This window comes from Siphateles boraxobius, unplaced genomic scaffold (genome assembly GCF_051911475.1).
Source record: "Siphateles boraxobius isolate OS27281-9 unplaced genomic scaffold, OSU_SipBor_1 6, whole genome shotgun sequence".
In the NCBI taxonomy this organism is placed as follows: Eukaryota; Metazoa; Chordata; class Actinopteri; order Cypriniformes; family Leuciscidae; genus Siphateles; species Siphateles boraxobius.
Window position 1 is genome coordinate 21,637,503 of NW_027509186.1, and position 18,800 is coordinate 21,656,302.

The 18,800-nt window shown below is 41.9% G+C and overlaps 1 long non-coding RNA gene across 2 annotated transcripts in view; it reads right to left on the reverse strand.

Moving 5' to 3' along the window:
* LOC143715631 (uncharacterized) overlaps window positions 1-17,457 on the reverse strand; it is a 47,931-nt gene extending 30,474 nt beyond the window's left edge. Inside the window, exons 1-2 of one of the 2 annotated variants that reach the window (XR_013195842.1) lie at window positions 17,381-17,457; window positions 12,973-13,037 (exon numbers count right to left, since the gene is read on the reverse strand). This is a non-coding gene — a long non-coding RNA (uncharacterized LOC143715631). Of the gene's footprint in view, window positions 1-12,972; window positions 13,041-17,380 lie in introns of both variants that reach the window. The other variant, XR_013195843.1, reaches the window with a different exon arrangement.
* Between the last annotated feature and the right edge of the window lie 1,343 nt (window positions 17,458-18,800).

The following is an 18,800-nucleotide window of genomic DNA, read 5'->3' on the forward strand; positions in this document are numbered from 1 at the left end:
GAACTGTCGGGTCATGTAGGAGTTCGAAAAACGTATGATAATCTGTTGAAACATTTTTTTTGGCCTTCCATGAAATCAGATGTTTCAAAATTCTGTAAATCTTGTCATGCGTGTCAGTTATCCGGTAAACCCAATCAAGTTATTCCTCCAGCACCGTTGAGGCCGATACCTGTGCTTGGCGAACCGTTCGAGCGTATTTTGATTGATTGTGTTGGGCCACTACCCAAAACAAAATCTGGAAATTCCTACTTGTTGACATTAATGTGTACGTCGACTAGGTATCCTGAAGCAATACCACTACGCTCTCTTAAAGCTCATGCAGTTGTTAAAGCAATCATTAAATTCTGCACCACTTTTGGAGTACCGAAATACATTCAGTCCGATCAAGGAACCAATTTTATGTCTAGGGTGTTCGCCAAAGTAATAAAAAAATTAAATATTAAACATCAAGTATCTAGCGCTTATCACCCTCAGTCACAGGGGGCAATCGAAAGATTTCATCAAACTCTCAAGTCCATGCTTCGAACTTTTTGTGTTGATCAACAGAAAGAATGGGACGAGGAAATCCCACTATTGTTATTCGCAATTCGTACCACGACTCAAGCATCTCTCGGATTCAGCCCTGCTGAATTGATTTTTGGGCATACTGTGCGTGGACCTTTGAAAATTTTGCAGGAGCAGATCCTTTCATCTGATCGTCCTACTCCTGCAACGAACGTCTTAGATTACGTTAGCTCGTTTCGTGAGCGACTTCATAAAGTGTGGAAGTTGGCAAGACGTTCTCTTGATTCCGCTCAAGACCAAATGAAAACTCGATATGATCAAAAAGCTGTGCAGCGATCATTCCAAATTGGAGAGAAAGTTCTCGTTTTACTTCCTATGCCTGGTTCAGCGCTTAAGGCTAGATTTACTGGACCCTATGATATTAAAGAGAAATTAAGTGTCACTGATTATGTTGTTAACACCCCAAATCATAAGAAAAAGTCACGCGTCTGTCATATCAATATGCTGAAGGCATATGTTACGCGGTCTAATTCTGAGACTAAGATCCCTGTTGTCACTGTTGCTCCAGTAGATGTATCACCCTCAGAATATTCACCAGAAATCGATGGTTTGAAGATGAACAGTGCCGCGTTCACAACCGCTCGGTTGCCTAATTCAGAAACTTTGTTAAACTTTTCAGCAAGATTGTCGCACTTGTCTTCATCGGCCCAGGCTGACATTTTAAATTTGATAAAGAGGTATCCGACTTTGTTCAGTGACTCGCCTACAACTACACACGTGTTAAAACACGACATTGATGTTGGTTCACATGCGCCCGTTAAGCAAAGTGCTTACCGAGTAAATCCACTTAAGAAGGAACTGATGAAACAAGAAACTCAGTATTTACTTAAACACAATTTGGCAGCCCCTAGTTCTAGTCCATGGTGTTCACCATGTCTTCTCGTCCCTAAGCCCGATGGTACTTCAAGGTTCTGTACAGATTACAGGAAAGTTAATGCGTTAACTAAGGCTGATTCCTTTCCACTTCCGCGAATGGAAGATTGCATAGATCGTGTGGGTAATGCCAAATTTGTGACTAAACTCGACCTACTAAAAGGTTATTGGCAGGTGCCGCTCACGGAGCGAGCGGCTGAAATTTCTGCATTCGCCACCCCTGAGGTATTTCTACAATACCGGGTTATGCCGTTCGGTCTTCGAAATGCTGGAGCTACCTTTCAGCGGTTAATGTCTATTGTGTTATCCAACATATCTAATTGTGAAGTTTATTTAGATGATGTTGTGTGTTATGCTAGCACTTGGGAAGAACATATTAAGGTTTTAGAGGAAGTCTTTGGACGCCTTAAAAATGCTAATCTTACCTTGAATCTAGCAAAGTGCGAATTCGGTTGTGCTACAGTCACCTATTTGGGTAAGGAGGTTGGTAGCGGTCAGATTTGCCCTTTGAATTCAAAAATTCAAGCTGTTCTTGATTTTTCCATTCCAAACAATAGAAGAGATCTCCGTCGATTTCTCGGAATGACGGGTTATTATCGATGCTTTTGTAAGAACTTCTCATCTGTAGCTAGTCCTCTTACAGAATTACTGCGTAAAGCAGTCTCATTCAAGTGGACTTCTGAATGTCAGTCCGCTTTTGAAGCATTAAAGACTCTGCTCTGTAGTGCTCCTGTACTTGTTGCCCCTCAGTTTGAAAAACCATTCTTGCTAGAAGTTGATGCCAGTGGCACTGGTATCGGAGCGGTTTTGTTGCAGACCGGTGAAGATGATTTGAATCATCCGATCAGTTTCTTTTCAAAGAAATTTCTCAAACATCAAATGAACTATAGTACGATAGAGAAAGAGGCTCTTGCCTTGATTCTTGCCTTGCAACACTTTGAAGTGTATATTGGTTCGAGTGTATCACCTATTACCATTTTCACTGATCATAATCCTCTTACGTTTCTCCAGCTAATGTCTAATAGCAATCATCGGTTAATGCGATGGTCTCTGATTTGTCAAAGCTACAATATGAAGATCTGTCATAAGAGAGGTATCGAAAATGTACTTGCTGACTCACTGTCCCGTGTCAACTAGTAAAACATTATGTTTTATTTTATGGGTGGGGGTGTTAGGATTTTGAGATTTTGTGTGTTGGTATCAACTGTCCTTGTGTGAAGGTTTGTCTTGTTCTCTTTTTCTCTCTGTATGTTAACAAGCTTGTTTCAGATGGGCGTTACCTCTGTTAATCTGTGGAAGACTGTGATTGGACCAGCTATGCACCTGACCTGGATATAAGGACCGCCTCTGACACTCTATCAAGGCCTTTGAGCCTCGCTGACTTTGTGCTTCTGTGTTTTGTGGTTGTACTGTTTAGGTACTTCTCGTTAGCTTTGTTTGTGTCACCATTGTTTGATTGAGTAAGAGTGTCGTGCCAGAGAGATTATTAGTGTTTAGTGAAATTGAGTAAGTGTTTGTTGAATGTAATACTATCTCGGGTTTTCTTCTATCTGATTATTGCCTGATTGATTACCTCTTTGGATTCTAATTCTAACTTGTCAACCTGATACTATCATAAATGTGTGTAAGCATTCTTGTAATTATTACCATACCAAGGGATGTAGGGGGTTTGACGCCAATTTATTTATATCTATTTTTCACTTTGTTTGTGTAAGGGAGTTAGGTAAGTTAAACTGTATTTTCATTTCTTCTTTCTTTTGTTAAAGGTTATTTAGATTCTAAAAAGTAAATTGTTTTGTTTGTTATTTTGGCCTTGTCTGCCCCTGACGATAACCCCTTATGGTCAATAAAAATCATATTACTCTTTATCTCTCTGGTAGTGTGACTCTCTTCCTTTTTCTGTTGCGGCTGACCCCTAGAGGTCGTAACACTCATATTGTGGTGCCCCTCGGAACGTGATTTCTACCAAGGGGGGCCGCAACCACCAGCGCGATATCACCCATCGCCAGCAGAGGTCTGTGCAGTGTTATATTTTTGGCCATATATTTTAAATATTTCAGAGCTTTTTTTTTTTTTTGGCTTGTCAAACTAGTTAAGAAGTCTGATAGGGACACCAACATGCTAGAAACCAGCCTCCAAAACACAGCAGTGAACAGCGATGCATGAATTATCTCGTCCTCAATAAAGCTCTTTCTGATTTTGCTTCTCCTCTCTGCCTACATGTCTTTCTGTCTCTCTTTATCTCTGTATTTTTTTCCTCTCAATCTTTACCTCTTTGGTTGGCTCCAAGTTGGTCCCAAGGCATGATGGATCCCCACATGGCTGATCAATAAAGTCCCAGGCATCAGACGGCTGAGGAGATAAGCCTCTGAGATGAGGTCACAGTGCCCTGGCCAACTTTATCATGCTTGTCTCCATCAGCAAACAGGCAGGTCAATGCTCACCACAGGGCAGCTTTTACGTCGGTAACCGGCAAACACCCGCAATGTTGTGCAATTTTCAAACATCTCACTTCGAGTGCCCCTATTGATTTGTGTGTGTGTGTGTGTGTGTGTGTGTGTGTGTGTGTGTGTGTGTGTGTACCTGTCTGTGACACAACAGATGTGAGACAACCAGGGGAAACGCTGCATCTGCTCTATCATGGAGGCCGTACACATGCACCATGCGTTCGATAATCCCAATGAGCCGTAAAATGTAAAACTGACTAATTAGAAACATTAGTGCTCACAAGGGAAGCGATAATTAGAGATATAGAGTTGAGTCTTTAAAGAAGACCGATTTCCACACCTCACAAGTGCTGCAGGCTACAAATGATTCACTCTATAGACTGGCAATTATTTCCGTGTCGCACTGCAATTAAGTTCACCACACTGCAGAGTGCGACAATAGGCATGCAAAACCCTATGGAAACCCATTTCCACCACAGTTGATAAAAAATGTGATTCTTTAAATCATATTTTAATTAGAAGCTTTATAATTATTATGAGATTTGTTCTCATAGTAATAAATAAACATCTAATTATATTGAGAAACCTTCTCGTTGTTATGACTTCGCATCTAATATTAATGATAAACTTATAATAATGGCATATCATCTTATAATAATCATAAACTTTATCATACATTTATCCTAATGACTTGGTGACTCAAAATTATGAGATATTAAGTCATTTTAAGAAAGTTTCTCAAAATGAAGTGGCCTACTATATCATACTTATGATATTTTTAACTCTTAATTATGAGAGAATTTCTTATAATGGGGCAATGAGTCCAAATCATAGGCGGATTAACCATTATGGGCAATTGGGTAAGTGCCATGGGGAGCCACACAAATATTTGTTTCTCTTTTAAAACAAGCGATTCATTTTCAAACGTATTTCTAGCCTAGGGCTTTATCACCAGAACATTCTAAATTCCCTGAATGTTAGTTGAAAGTTTATTATTTCCATTATTAAATTATTATTTTTTTTGTGTGGATGTGCAATCTACCACCAGATTCACTGTATGAGACAACAGAAGTTACATCAATGTTTGCTCAAGTAGGAACATTTTTTGTACAAAATCAGGTTATTACTTTTTGCAATGAACTCTATAAATGATAAATTATAACTTGTGGACTCTAGGTGTCATTGCCCAGGGGGACCAAAGAGTCTTAATCCCCCACTGGTGAAAATCATGAGATTTAATTCTCAATATTGACATTTTTATGAGAAAGTGTCTCATTGTGAGATAGTGGGTCATAATTATACGATTTTTTCCCTCAATACTAACATATTTACTCATTACAAGAAAGGTTCTCATTATTATGAGATACTTTCTCATATTTAGTGACTTAATATTCATAATAATGACATATTATACTAATCATAAACCTTCTCGTAATAATGACCTAAAATCACATAATAATGAAAAACTTTCATCATTCTTATAATTATGAGATATTAAGTCATTATGAATTATAAAATATGATAAAAACATTCTCAATGTAATTTACTCATTATTATAAGAATGTTTTTCATTATCTTAATTATGACATTTTTTCTTAGTATTGACATATTTATTCTTAATTATGCGAAAGTCGTAAAATTAGTTTTTTTTTCCAATTATGAGAACTTTTCTTATTATTATGATTTCCGGCATCACATTTTTTACTCAGCTGTGGCAGAAACAGGTTTATCTACAAACCCAGTAGTCTCACATTTTAGAACTTGTTTGTTAAACATTGAAATAAATGATGTGTTCAATTCAAATGTGTTGTTATACTCAATTATATGCCAGACTGCCTCAATATCGCACAATCGTTCAGGCATGTGCAAAATCTTCTATCAAAGTGATGTTTTAATTAGAGGGTGGGCACAACTGATACAAGACTGCCGAGCTTTAAAGCAATTGCAGCTTACAAATACAATAAGTTATACTTTATATAATTGCCTGATGTGGTCCAACAGCCGGCAGAAGGACGAAAGGAATGTGTAATTAAATTATTTTTACAGCATCGTAAATTATTTTTGCGAATAATTGCAACACACAGGAAGGGAATACACAGTAAAATGTGTCACCTGAGGAGATGGAGGCTGTAAAACATTAATACTTGCAATTAAGATAGATCTCTGTGGCATGCTAATCATCTGTTAAGACACCCAGTGTCAGGACAGAACAAAAAAAACATCCAGCACAGAACTAAATATGGCAGCATTCGGGCTGAATATCGCTGCTTAGTTTGGCCACAGAGACAATATCTAAATGCACATGGGGGTTTGTGGGAAATGTGCTTGAGCAAAAAAAACAAAAGTGACCTTTTTATTCACTCATCCTTGTCTCATCAACTGTTCTAGACTCAGTGCTGACATCTGATGCCTCTGTCTGGTGCTGTTAAAGAGGAATAGCTTGGCTCTGGTTCAAACGTTAATGACACAAGGGTTGAAATTATATACATGTACCACTAAGCTTTCATTTTTTAACATTCAGTAACTTTGCATGTATTTGTACAAACAATGTGGGTGTCAGGGTTGTTGCAGGATGCCAAAGACGAGGACAAGGGAACTGAAGTATAGTTGATTTATTTACAAACTAAACTTACAGGAACAGACAGAAACAAAGGAGACTCTAGGACTTCATAAACACACAACCTTACATCGACGACGACCAACAAACACTGAGGGAAAACACAGGGCTTAAAAGAACTGGGACTAATGGGATAGTTAACTGAACACAGGTGAAGAAACTGAACATAAACGAGGAGCAGGAAAAACTAACAGGACTAAACCAAAAATCACAAAGACAGGGGGAAACCAGATCACAAAACTGAACTTAAACACATTGAAAACGTGACAGAACGTCCCCCTCCCCGAAGGCGCGTCCTCGCCGTATAACATCCAAAGGGGTGGGAGGGTGGGCGCCCTGGAGGCTGACGAGGGCATGGTGGTGCAGGGACGGGAAGCCTCCATGGCGGAGCTGGTAGCTCGGGGAACCGGGGTGGAACAGGCTGTGGACGTGGCCATGGCGGAGCAGGCTGTGGGCGTGGCCTCGGCGGAGCAGGCTGTGGGCGTGGCCAGGGTGGAGCAGGCTGTGGGCGTGGCCAGGGCGGAGCAGGCTGTGGGCGTGGCCAAGGCGGAGCTGTCGGACCCTAGGGCGTCCAGGGCGGAGCTGTGGGACCCTCAGGCGGCCATTGCGGTCAGGACCCTTCGGGCGGCCATGGCGGTGAGGACCCTTCGGGCGGCCATGGTGGAGATGTTTTTTCAGGTGGCCATGGTGGTACTGGGAACCTCATCGGAGAGACCTCCGCAGTCCCCCTAGCAGGTATACTGCGCCCCCCCAAAATTTGAATGGGGAAATTGACAGGAAAGGAGGGGTCCAGCAGTAAAGAGGGTCTTGAACTAAGCGGGATCAGTGGCGAAGGAAACTCTGGGCTGGACAGGACTGGCACAGGATCAGTGGGCTCTGGTGCAGGATCAGGTGAAGAAACTGAACATAAACGAGGAGCAGGAAAAACTAACAGGACTAAACCAAAAATCACAAAGACAGGGGGAAACCAGATCACAAAACAGAACTTAAACACATTGAAAACGTGACAGAACGTCCCCCTCCCCGAAGGCGCGTCCTCGCGCCGTATAACATCCAAAGGGGTGGGAGGGTGGGCGGCCTGGAGGCTGACGAGGGCATGGTGGTGCAGGGAAGGGAAGCCTCCAGGGCGGAGCTGGTAGCTCGGGAAACCGGGGTGGAACAGGCTGTGGACGTGGCCATGGCGGAGCAGGCTGTGGGCGTGGCCACGGCGGAGCAGACTGTGGGGGTGGCCTCGGCGGAGCAGGCTGTGGGCGTGGCCAGGGCAGAGCAGGCTGTGGGCGTGGCCAGGGCAGAGCAGGCTGTGGGCGTGGCCAAGGCGGAGCTGTCGGACCCTCGGGCGTCCAGGGCGGATCTGTGGGACCCTCAGGCGGCCATTGCGGTGAGGACCCTTCGGGCGGCCATGGTGGAGATGTTTTTTCAGGTGGCCATGGTGGTACTGGGAACCTCATCGGAGAGACCTCCGCAGTCCCCCTAGCAGGTATACTGCGCCCCCCCCAAAATTTTAATGGGGAAATTGACAGGAAAGGAGGGGTCCAGCAGCAAAGAGGGTCTTGAACTAAGCGGGATCAGTGGCGAAGGAAACTCTGGGCTGGACAGGACTGGCACAGGATCAGAGGGCTCTGGTGCAGGATCAGTGGGCTCTGGTGCATCTGGTGCAGGATCAGTGAGCTCTGGCGCAGGATCAATGGGCTCCGGCGCAGGATCAACGGGCTCCGGCGCAGGATCAACGGGCTCCGGCGCAGGATCAACGGCTACTAGAACAGTAGCAGCCACAAAGACGGACACAAACACAGAAACAAACATTGGCTCGGGAACAGACAACGGCTCAGGAACGGGAACAGACACCGGCTCAGGAACGGGAACAGACACCGGCTCAGGAACGGGAACAGACACCGGCTCAGGAACGGGAACAGACACCGGCTCAGGAACGGGGACAGACACCGGCTCAGGAACGGGGACAGACACCGGCTCAGGAACGGGAACAGACACCGGCTCAGGAACGGGAACAGACACCGGCTCAGGAACGGGAACAGACACCGGCTCAGGAACGGGAACAGACACCGGCTCAGGAACGGGAACAGACACCGGCCCAGGAACGGGAACAGACACCGGCCCAGGAACGGGAACAGACACCGGCCCAGGAACGGGAACGGACACCGGCTCAGGCTCAGTAGCCACTAGAACGGTAGCGGCCACAAGGACAGACACAAAAACAGAAACAAACATTGGCTTAGGAACATCAGACACTGGCTCCGGCTCGGGAACAGCAGACACTGGCTCCGGCCCAGGAACAGCAGACACTGGCTCCGGCCCAGGAACAGCAGACACTGGCTCTTGCTCGAAGACTGGCTCTGGCTCTTGCTCGAAGACTGGCTCTGGCTCTTGCTCGAAGACTGGCTCTGGCTCTTGCTCGAAGACTGGCTCTGGCTCTGGCTCTTGCTCGAAGACTGGCTCTGGCTCTTGCTCGAAGACTGGCTCTGGCTCTTGCTCGAAGACTGACTCTGGCTCTTGCTCGAAGACTGGCTCTGGCTCTTGCTCGAAGACTGGCTCTGGCTCTTGCTCGAAGACTGGCTCTGGCTCTTGCTCGAAGACTGGTTCTGGCTCTTGCTCGAAGACTGGCTCTGGCGCTTGGGGGCAGGCAATAGGCTCAGGCGCTGGCGGGCAGGCGATGGGCTCAGGCGCTGGCGGGCAGGCGATGGGCTCAGGCGCTGGCGGGCAGGCGATGGGCTCAGGCGCTGGCGGGCAGGCGATGGGCTCAGGCGCTGGTGGGCTTGGAACTGATTGAAGTGGGAGATCTTCTACGAGGTAGTTGGATCCACACGCCCACAGCGTGTGATCCACAAACTCCAAGAAGGACATTTTTAGGTCCTTTACCAGAATTATTTGGGCTAGTGGGTCCTTCAGTCCACCCCAGAAACTCCTTGTAAGTGCCTCTTCATTCTGAGTCACATCATCATAGAGGCCTATGTACAGCCCTGCATATTCCTCCAGAGAGAGTTCATTCTGGCAGAGGATAGGTGTTTCCATGGGGCTCACCTTGTTGTTCCTTTTCCTTCTGCTCATTTTTCGCTTTTTTAATGGTTGGTCGTTCTGTCAGGGTTGTTGCAGGATGCCGAAGACGAGGACACGGGAACTGAAGTATAGTTGATTTATTTACAAACTAAACTTACAGGAACAGACAGAAACAAAGGAGACTCTAGGACTTCAAAAACACAAAACCTTACATCGACGACGAACAACAAACACTGAGGGAAAACACAGGGCTTAAAAGAACTGGGACTAATGGGATAGTTAACTGAACACAGGTGAAGAAACTGAACACAAATGAGGAGCAGGAAAAACTAACAGGACTAAACCAAAAATCACAAAGACAGGGGTAGGGATGCAACGATTAAAGATTTTGTAAGTACGATTATTGTCTGAGAAATAATCACGATTTAACGATTATCATGATTATTATGCATCAATTAATTTCACAACACTATATGTATAATATCACATGAACACTCAACACTAGATTTTCATGTGTTATTTGCCACAACACAGTACAAAATTATAAAATGACAAACGATAATCAATCTCTTCCTTTGGAATTAAAGAGAAGTGCTCTGTAAACATCCAGTATTTTCCTTTTAAAATAACAAATTAAGTCAATGGCTGCAGGATCTTTGATTGAAATAGATCACAAAATTATTAAGTGTTTAGTTTGTTCTAAATTTATTTTCAACCTGAGGTAGAAAACTTGATAACATGAAAACAATATCTTGTTGGTATTTGACTTAAAAACAAATAAAGGGATAATAAATCCCAATGAAAATAAGAATAAACAAAGTAGTTGGCTCTATTGAATTAAATGTAAGTTAAATATTAACTATGTATTTCTTTTAAAAAGAAAACAAATATAGTCCAAATGTTATCCACTCCAATATTATTGTACTTATTTTAATACTCTTTTTTTAATTATTAATCCAAATTTTACATGCGCCTTTAGAAAATCATCTATTATAATCTCATTATTTTGGTTTGTTTGTTTGAAGTTTAAGTAAAAATTATAGAAAGAAACTGAGAACATCTCTCATGTAGTGTTATTAATAACTGAAATGCAGTTAATTGGTAGTCCTAGAAGTCTACACGGCCCTGATCTTATGTTAGTGTTTTACACCGGGCATATTAAAACTACATAGCCTAACATTTACAGGAGAAAGCAATAGGATATTAAGTTAAATGTTCACTGACTGAAACTCTTGAGAGCACGTCACATTCTGTTTTCCACAGACTTGGGTAACCAAAACATTCCGCTGTTTTTTGGTTGTTGTTTTTTTACGTTGCACTGAAAGCTGAAAGTTGCACGCCACGTTCTCCTTTTCCCAAAGCGCTAGGGCGGTTGCGCTCCGGAGGAGTCTGTCGTTGCTGTGTTGGTTCTTGTCACTTGACCTAAGGTGCGCTTGCGGCATTATGAAAAGTAGAGATGTTTTTATCTCGATGCGGCGCGCACGCGCTTGGAAAAAACGAGCGCGCCGCTTCCCTTATGAGCGCGCATGCCGCACGCTTACATTTGAAATAGCGAACTTGAGCGCGCAAAAGACGCGATCTGTGAACAGGCCCTTAAGGCGTTTTTTCGGTGGAAATAGAGCGTCGCTGATAGTCCCCCTGCCATAGTGGTTGACGAGCACGGCATTACTGGTGCACCGCTGGTGTAACCTTGTTTTCGTTTGGTGCAAAAGTTCCGTTCCGTGCAGAACACTCGGTGTAGCATAGTCTTTACGATTAATTAACCGTGACGTTTTAAAGCGCGGTTAATTGTGAAATCCGGTAATCGCTGCATCCCTAGACAGGGGGAAACCAGATCACAAAACAGAACTTAAACACATTGAAAACGTGACAGTGGGAGCGTTTTCACACAGAAATCATGATTCATGTTTTCTATTTTTACAATTTAGAAATGTCATTAGAAACAGTTTAAGCTGTTTACATAAAAACACAACCATTAAAAAAATTTGGGTCAGTAAGAATTTTTGGGGAAAAAAGAAGAAAAGTTTATTTAGCAAGGACACATTAAATTGATTAAAAGTGACATTTAAGACGTGTACATTTCTATTTCAAATAAATATTTTTCTTTTGGTCTTACTATTCATCAATGAATCCTGAAAAAATGTATCGTCGTTTCAACTAAAATACAAAGTAGCAATGTTTTCAACATTAATAATAAATGTTCATTGAGCAGCAAATCAGTATATTAGAATGATTTCTGAAGGATCATGTGACACTGATGACTGGAGTAATGATGCTGAAAATTCAGCTTCACCATCACAGGAATAAATTACATTTTAAAATATATTCAAATAAAATATATCTTTAAAATAGAAATAGAGTTACAATATTACTGTTTTCCTGTATTTTTGATCACATAAAAGCAGGCTTGATAATAATAAGCATGAGAGATTTATTTAAAAACATTTACAAAAATCTTTTGTACGTATTGTAGATTTTTGTAAATGTTTTTAAATAAATGTGTCAATTCTATCACCCCGGCGGATAAACATTCACATATTTTTGCATTTGTAATAATAACTTCAGTTAAATAATAGTAATCATCGTCATAATCATCTTGGATAAGTTTCTTACATTTACGTTTTGCAAATGAATTTTTATTTTATTTGTTATTAAAAAAAATTACAAATTCGCCGAATTTGCCCTTTTTTAAGTCCTCGGTTCACCCGTGCTCATGTATCAGCACAGCACGAAAGAAAGTTCGGTTCACAGACGGTGCTATCACGCATGCTCAGATCTCCAGCTCATCGGTTCTCCATATCGAACGTGTCCGAAAGAAACAGTTCTCGGTTCTGTACTGGTGATTCGAGAACCGCTGCAGCAACCAGTTCTTGTCTTGACTCGAGAAACTCTGTTGCAGTAGGCTATATAGGCTAAAGAAAGGGGTGCACTTAATAATATTTCAAATGAAATGTGAGAGTAGGCAATAGAGGTCCACCCACTTGGCGATTTCTGGCCTCACCACCAAAATAGAGAGATATTTTTGTTTCTGTGATTCACATGAAAGCATGTGACTTCTGAGTGTGCTGTGGTCACAATCTGAGTGGCAGACCATTAAAATGCAGTCAATGGGTAGGCTACTTTGCTTTATTTTTCAGATTATTCCCACAGATGATCTGGAGTCAGCTAAATGCTGCTTTTCATCAGCTTCAGTATCTGCTCACTCGTCCTTCTGAGGTCGAACTGCCATTCGGAAGAAGCACAGCCTTACAGTGCGTCATGCAAGTAGATAAAGGGGGTGGTCAAAGGAGCTTAATTTAAATAAAATTCTCTCAGCAATTCTAGTTTAAATTCACAGAGTTTTCAGTTTTCATTTCTCTTTCTATTTTCTCACTAATAAAGATATAGCCAACTCAAAGTAACTAAATTTAGTGGGTGGTGTCAAACCTACCGACTCTCTCTGAGGACTGTCACACTTACCAATTAAGAATGGAAGGGGTGAAAGATGAAATGACTCTTCACTCCGATTCTCTGTCCTATAAAGCCTGCTGAAATAAGATCGGCAGCACGTTGCAAATTGAAATAGACTTAATTAGAATGTAATTTGTGAAGTAACTTTACCTTTTGAATGTGAATGACTCTCGGTTCTGCTAAAGTCACCATGAAATTAAAATGGAATTCTTTTTTTTTAAACGGACTGTTGCAGTATTTATTATAAATGATTTAGCCATGGACATCATTCTTTTTTTCTTCTTTTTTTATTTTTATGTGCCCTCATAATATAACTTTTCTGATAATGTGTTTGTGTCTGAGGGCAAGACAACCTGTCAATCACATGAGATTGTAGCATTGCAAACCACAACTGTCCAATCCATTCCTGATGGACAAAATTAAGTCTACTATTTTTTTGTTTGAGAAGCTGTTTTACTTCGATATACTTCACAATAGGGAAAAAGACTATCACAACTTCTTTATCATTCTCCCAAAGCTGTTTTAAGGCAAGCCTTCAAGGTTAGCAAATGCAGGCAAGCAGACCAGATGCTCTTTTTTTAAAGGTTGTCAATGGATGAATGCCTTTACTATGTTGAATAAACTGCTTTTGTGAGAAAACAGCTTATCTTTAAATGAATCAACTGCCTATCGGTTAATCTTCAACATTTTTACCTTTAAACAATTGTTTTTGATTTATCTATTTTTAGAGTTTGCTCCTAAAAAATACTATTAAATAAGAGAAGTCACGGACAATTTTGTGACGGGTATGATTTAGTTTATGGCAATTCTCATTCATTTATGTGGAATCTGCAAACAGTGATTAACTTAGACATTCAATAGCCGCTTTTCCACTGTCGGGCCAGTACGAGCCAGGGCTAACAGCGTGCATGGTGGGGCCAATAGCCTCGGACCTCAAGCACCAAAGCCATCCAGAGTAGTCCAACTTCCTGTTAAATGATTCTAATGAGTCGATTCTTTGTATAGACTCAAACAGATGCAGCATTCAATTGTGGAACCACTATGAAAAATACAGCAGAAATCACACCAGAACTTAAAGCAGGTGCAATCTAACTGCATTATTGGGGAGAGACTTCTAGCCTCTCTGCCAAAAAGAAAATATTTTGTATGTCCCACAGAGAATGTCAAAAAGAGTGTGTGGGTGACCCATACTGTTTAATGAATAGTTCAGCTTTTATAGCCTATAAAAATTCAGAATTCAGAATTTTTCTTGAAAGTATGAACTGCCACTGAATAACATGTTTTCATGGAATGTTTCAAAAAGCCTTTTAAACTCTATTATGAGAGAAAAAGCAAATTATGTGGATGGGATAATAGGGACAGTTTGGTTCAGCGCTTCATCTTAATGTGTTTTTAGACTTGCAACAATTTTAAGTCCAAATGCCAGGTGTAAAGGTATACTTTTTTAAAATTCAATTAGGTCTCGGCTTTTACTGCATTTGTTTTGTTGATGAAATGTCCCTGTTGTGTAGTCAAAATAATGGTTAGACTTTGTGATGGATTTTTTAATTAATCATAACTAACATTTGTTTTTCTTGCAGGAACAACATTCATATGCTTTTGAATTAGAAATGTATGTTTCCCCTTTGGTGAAAACTCATGACTTTGGTTGTGTGAGTGTAAAAATAACAAATATGGTAATTGAAACTTGACAGATGTCTAAACTTGAAATCAAATTGTAGGAAAATTATGTAATGCATCATGTCATTTTGCCCATTCCCCTATTCCAAAAAAAAAACGCTTGTATTTGTGTTTATTGGTGGGATTCTCACTGGAATTTGTCTGAGATCCTCCGGCCATTCTTAAAGCTTCTTCTTGGGAGAGATTCTCTGAGAACTGTTCGGGAAGATTTCCCGGCCGTGATTAAAGCATTTAAAGGACATTTGCTGAAGTCTGTCAGTTATTAGCATGCTGTGCAGCAAGTTAGGGTTAGTAGGTTCAGCTGACGTCGATGTGTAGACGCGCTAGAGTATAAATATAGGACGTAGTTAGTTTTAGGGAAAAATCTATCACAACTTCATCTGTGTCTGGACCCAGTTCTGTAAGATAAATGCTTATTCAAGTACAACATGAGTAGTTTGAGCTTGGTGCATTAATGTAGTGATATTACAGATTGAGCTGAACAGCAGCCCGTGACTCAGCTGCACTTCACTGAACAGGATTGCTTCTTTCTCTGGACCCACAAAACTTCTTAATAACATTTATCTTAGAAATATGAAAAAATGTCAACCGCAAATATAGATTAATTACAGAATCCTCTCTGCTGACATTCACATTCTGAGTGAACCAGGTCCCTTATGGTAAACATAAGCAATCCTGTATGCTAATGATAACTTTGAGGACATGATTTAGAAAGATGGCATTATAATTACAGCTGTTCTGTTGTGTTTTCTCAATCTAGCTGTGTTAATTCATTAGAATACACATTTGGATTCATGCCTCATAAAAAATGTAAATGACAAATAATTCAAAATGTGATTTTTCATGCCTGCTTTCAAACACATCTGTGGAGTTTTTGTCATCACTAGATCATTTTTACGTCTAATTATGAAGCAGGACACATTCTCATCATTAAGCTAGCAGGAGCAGTTCTCAGTGACAGCTCACAATGGCAGACAAGCACATGCTTCAGCTAACCTCAGAGGAACACTGCCTTAATGAGGCCTGTAATTAGTGTAAGTCATAATATGCAAATTGGCATGCGCATAAAGTGCAAAGAAAAGATGCTGGAAGTTTGGTGAAGTTAGAGGATATGAGATGTTTATGTGTCTATACCTCCATCGTGATTAAGAATGTGTTAATCTCCTTTGCTTTGTGTATTTTCCAATGTTTAGCTAAATTCTGATTAAGAGAGAAGCCGAATCCCATGTGTACTTGCAGTGGTGGCAAAGAACACAAATTTTACTGGTAACAACATTGAGCAACTACACAATGAATACTGGAAGGAGTTTGGAAGTCGGAGCATTCTTGTAACGTCAATAATAAGGCTGAATACTAAAAATATAATTGCCACAAGGTGATGTTATTGGATAAATTTAACCATTCTGTTACTACCTTGGGGATCCACCCACAGTGTGTGTGTTTACTTGTGTGTGGGTGTGTAGAAGATGCAAACTACTTTTTAGTTTGATGTGCACAACATGGGCAGATTTTCTCACTGTAGAATGTGCCCAATATTTGATTGCTGTTATGATTATGTGATTTGATTGTGAATCCAAATACAGCATGTAGAGAGACATTGTACATTTTGATTTGTTAGTGATTTAGCAACTGTGTATCAGTGAGGTAAACAAAACACTGCACAATGCAGCATATTTTCTAAACTTTTTTGCCACAGTATTTTTTACATCAATATTATTAGAAATTATTCAGAAATAATGTTTTCATAACTTAATTGCAGCGTTAGCAAAACATTCTTAGAACATATGGTTGTTAGCTGGTTGCAGCAAATGTTCCTCTAGTCATATGGGAAACACTGGAATATGATTGTGCTAATGGACATTTCTGGTGCTTCATATTCAGAGATCATAGACATTTCTCTATGAATAGATGAATCTCCTTTACAACACCATATGCTTTAAAAGTATGAATTACTGTTCAGTAATTAAAAATGTTCCCTCTAGAGGATGAATAAAAGAGAAGCACAATACACATGCACATACATATTTTCTTATCAAGCAGCTATCACTTTTAAATGGCTAAAAGGGCAGATTTTTGTGCATAATGTGTGCATCATTGATAAACACAACTCATGGTTTATTCATTTAACATTATTATTTGTTTACATACATCTCTTTCATCATAGTATTCAGTATGGATGTTCCTTCTTGCTGCATGCATTTCAATGGAACACAATGGAACACTGTCCGAGAGACACTGAATCAGCAACAAAGACACTGTTATTTGTGAGAAGCTTTTAGCTTAACAGGAAAGCTGAACTCCAGACACTTTCAAGTACTCATTTTAAATGCTGTCGGCATTTAAGATAAAGCTGGTCTCTAACACCTCACCTTCTGATTCGTTAATTTGTATGCAGTTAAATCTCAGTGCTATTGTCACTTTCTTCTGGTGACCTGCTTTTGTTTGGTTTTGTTAAGACCTAGGTTAAACATACAACTATGGACAGCGTGTGCGTCATATTGTTGATTGCAACTCAATTACCTACGATCAGTGAGAGGCTTCAGTCTAGTAGTAGCTAATCACACCACAAGATATATGCTAAAAGTAGCTCTTTTTTTTTTAGAAATATGAAAAATTTAAATTAGTCAGCTGTAACTGAATCTGTTTTAGAAAACATAGCTCTACCAAATGATTACAATTAATTCCATCACAGTGTTTTCAAGTAACTCCAAGACACAAAGAAAAAGGCAAATTTTACTTGCTGTGCGTTGTTTTGAAGGTTGCGTCCTTGCATTTGTTGGCTGCATTCAGTACGTCATCAAGGCTGTCTCATTTCAGAAATGCAACCATTACATTCCAAAGTAAGAAATAAATTACAGTAATTACGCCTCATGAGGAATAGCAGTTGCTTTACTGAAATGAGACAGCCTCAATAATGTACGCGGCCAACAAATGTGAGGGGGCATGTCATATTCTTATTGGTTGATCGCTTTGATTGTTCACAGGTGTTTCTTGTTAGTCATTAGTCTTGGTGTGTTTTCATTTGAAGCTACAGGGGATGATGCTGTGTCTGTAGCAGCATCACTAGGTGGGCTTGATTTTTCTGGAAATGACGACTCGTCACAGCTGCCACCCTCTGGTGTGCATACGGCTGTGCCTGAGTCTGATCCGGAGATGACGGCCATGCTTTCCCGGGACGATTGGTTTTTGGGTGAGGCCGCCGACCCGCGTCAACGGCAAACCCCAATATCTTTCCTCCCGGACGTGCATGATGAGATCACGGGTCCGCTCGTTGGTCTCATCCGCCTTTCCTCCCCTCAGGGGCCGCCATGGGTACACTGGGGTCCGGTTGAACGCTCTGTTGCCATGCTACTGTGTCCTCAGAGTGCTTCCCGGCGCAATCCTAAGCACCCGTCCAAAGCCTGTAGTTCTTTTCATCTACACTAATCTGTGGCGAAATCCTATAGTGCTACAGGACAGGCAGCCGCCTCACTGCACCCCATGACTGTTCTGCTGGTCTACCTGACCCAGATGCTCATGGACATGCAGGAGGGCGGGACTGACCCGAGGCTCTTCAGTGAGCTGCGCGCCGCCACTGACCTTGCTCTCCGAGCGACGAAAGTGGCCGTACGCTCTCGGAGTCATGTTTACCATTCTGGGAGTTGATGTTTGCCATTCTGGGGCTGACCAGTCTGATGTGCACTATGTTGGGCGGACCCGTCTGCTCGACACCCCCATCTCCCAGGTCGGCCTCTTCAGCAGCGTGGTTGAGTGCTTCTGCCCAACAGTTCTCAACCACCCGTGAGCAGATTGAGGTTATTCTGCCCGACGGCCCCGCCGTCCGCTCAGATCCCTCAGTCTGCCCACCGCCGAAGGCGCCCTCCCACGGTTCCAACCCCGCCCGTTCACTGGGCCTGGCTCTGGAAGACCGTAGGGGGGCTGCCACAGCCCTCTCCAGCCCCGCCCCCCACTAAACGCCGGGTTAAGTGGCACTTTTGAGATGGGCTGCTCAGAGACTCAGTTCTTTCCAGGAGTTGGTAGCAGGGCCACTCCTTTCCCCGGTGGAGGGCTGGGGAAGAATCCTTATTCAGAAAGAGCTGACTCTCTCGTCTCTGACCATACAGAGTTCTCGGACGACACAGAGCGCCGCCCACAAGCCTTGCTCTCCTTGTCCCCCT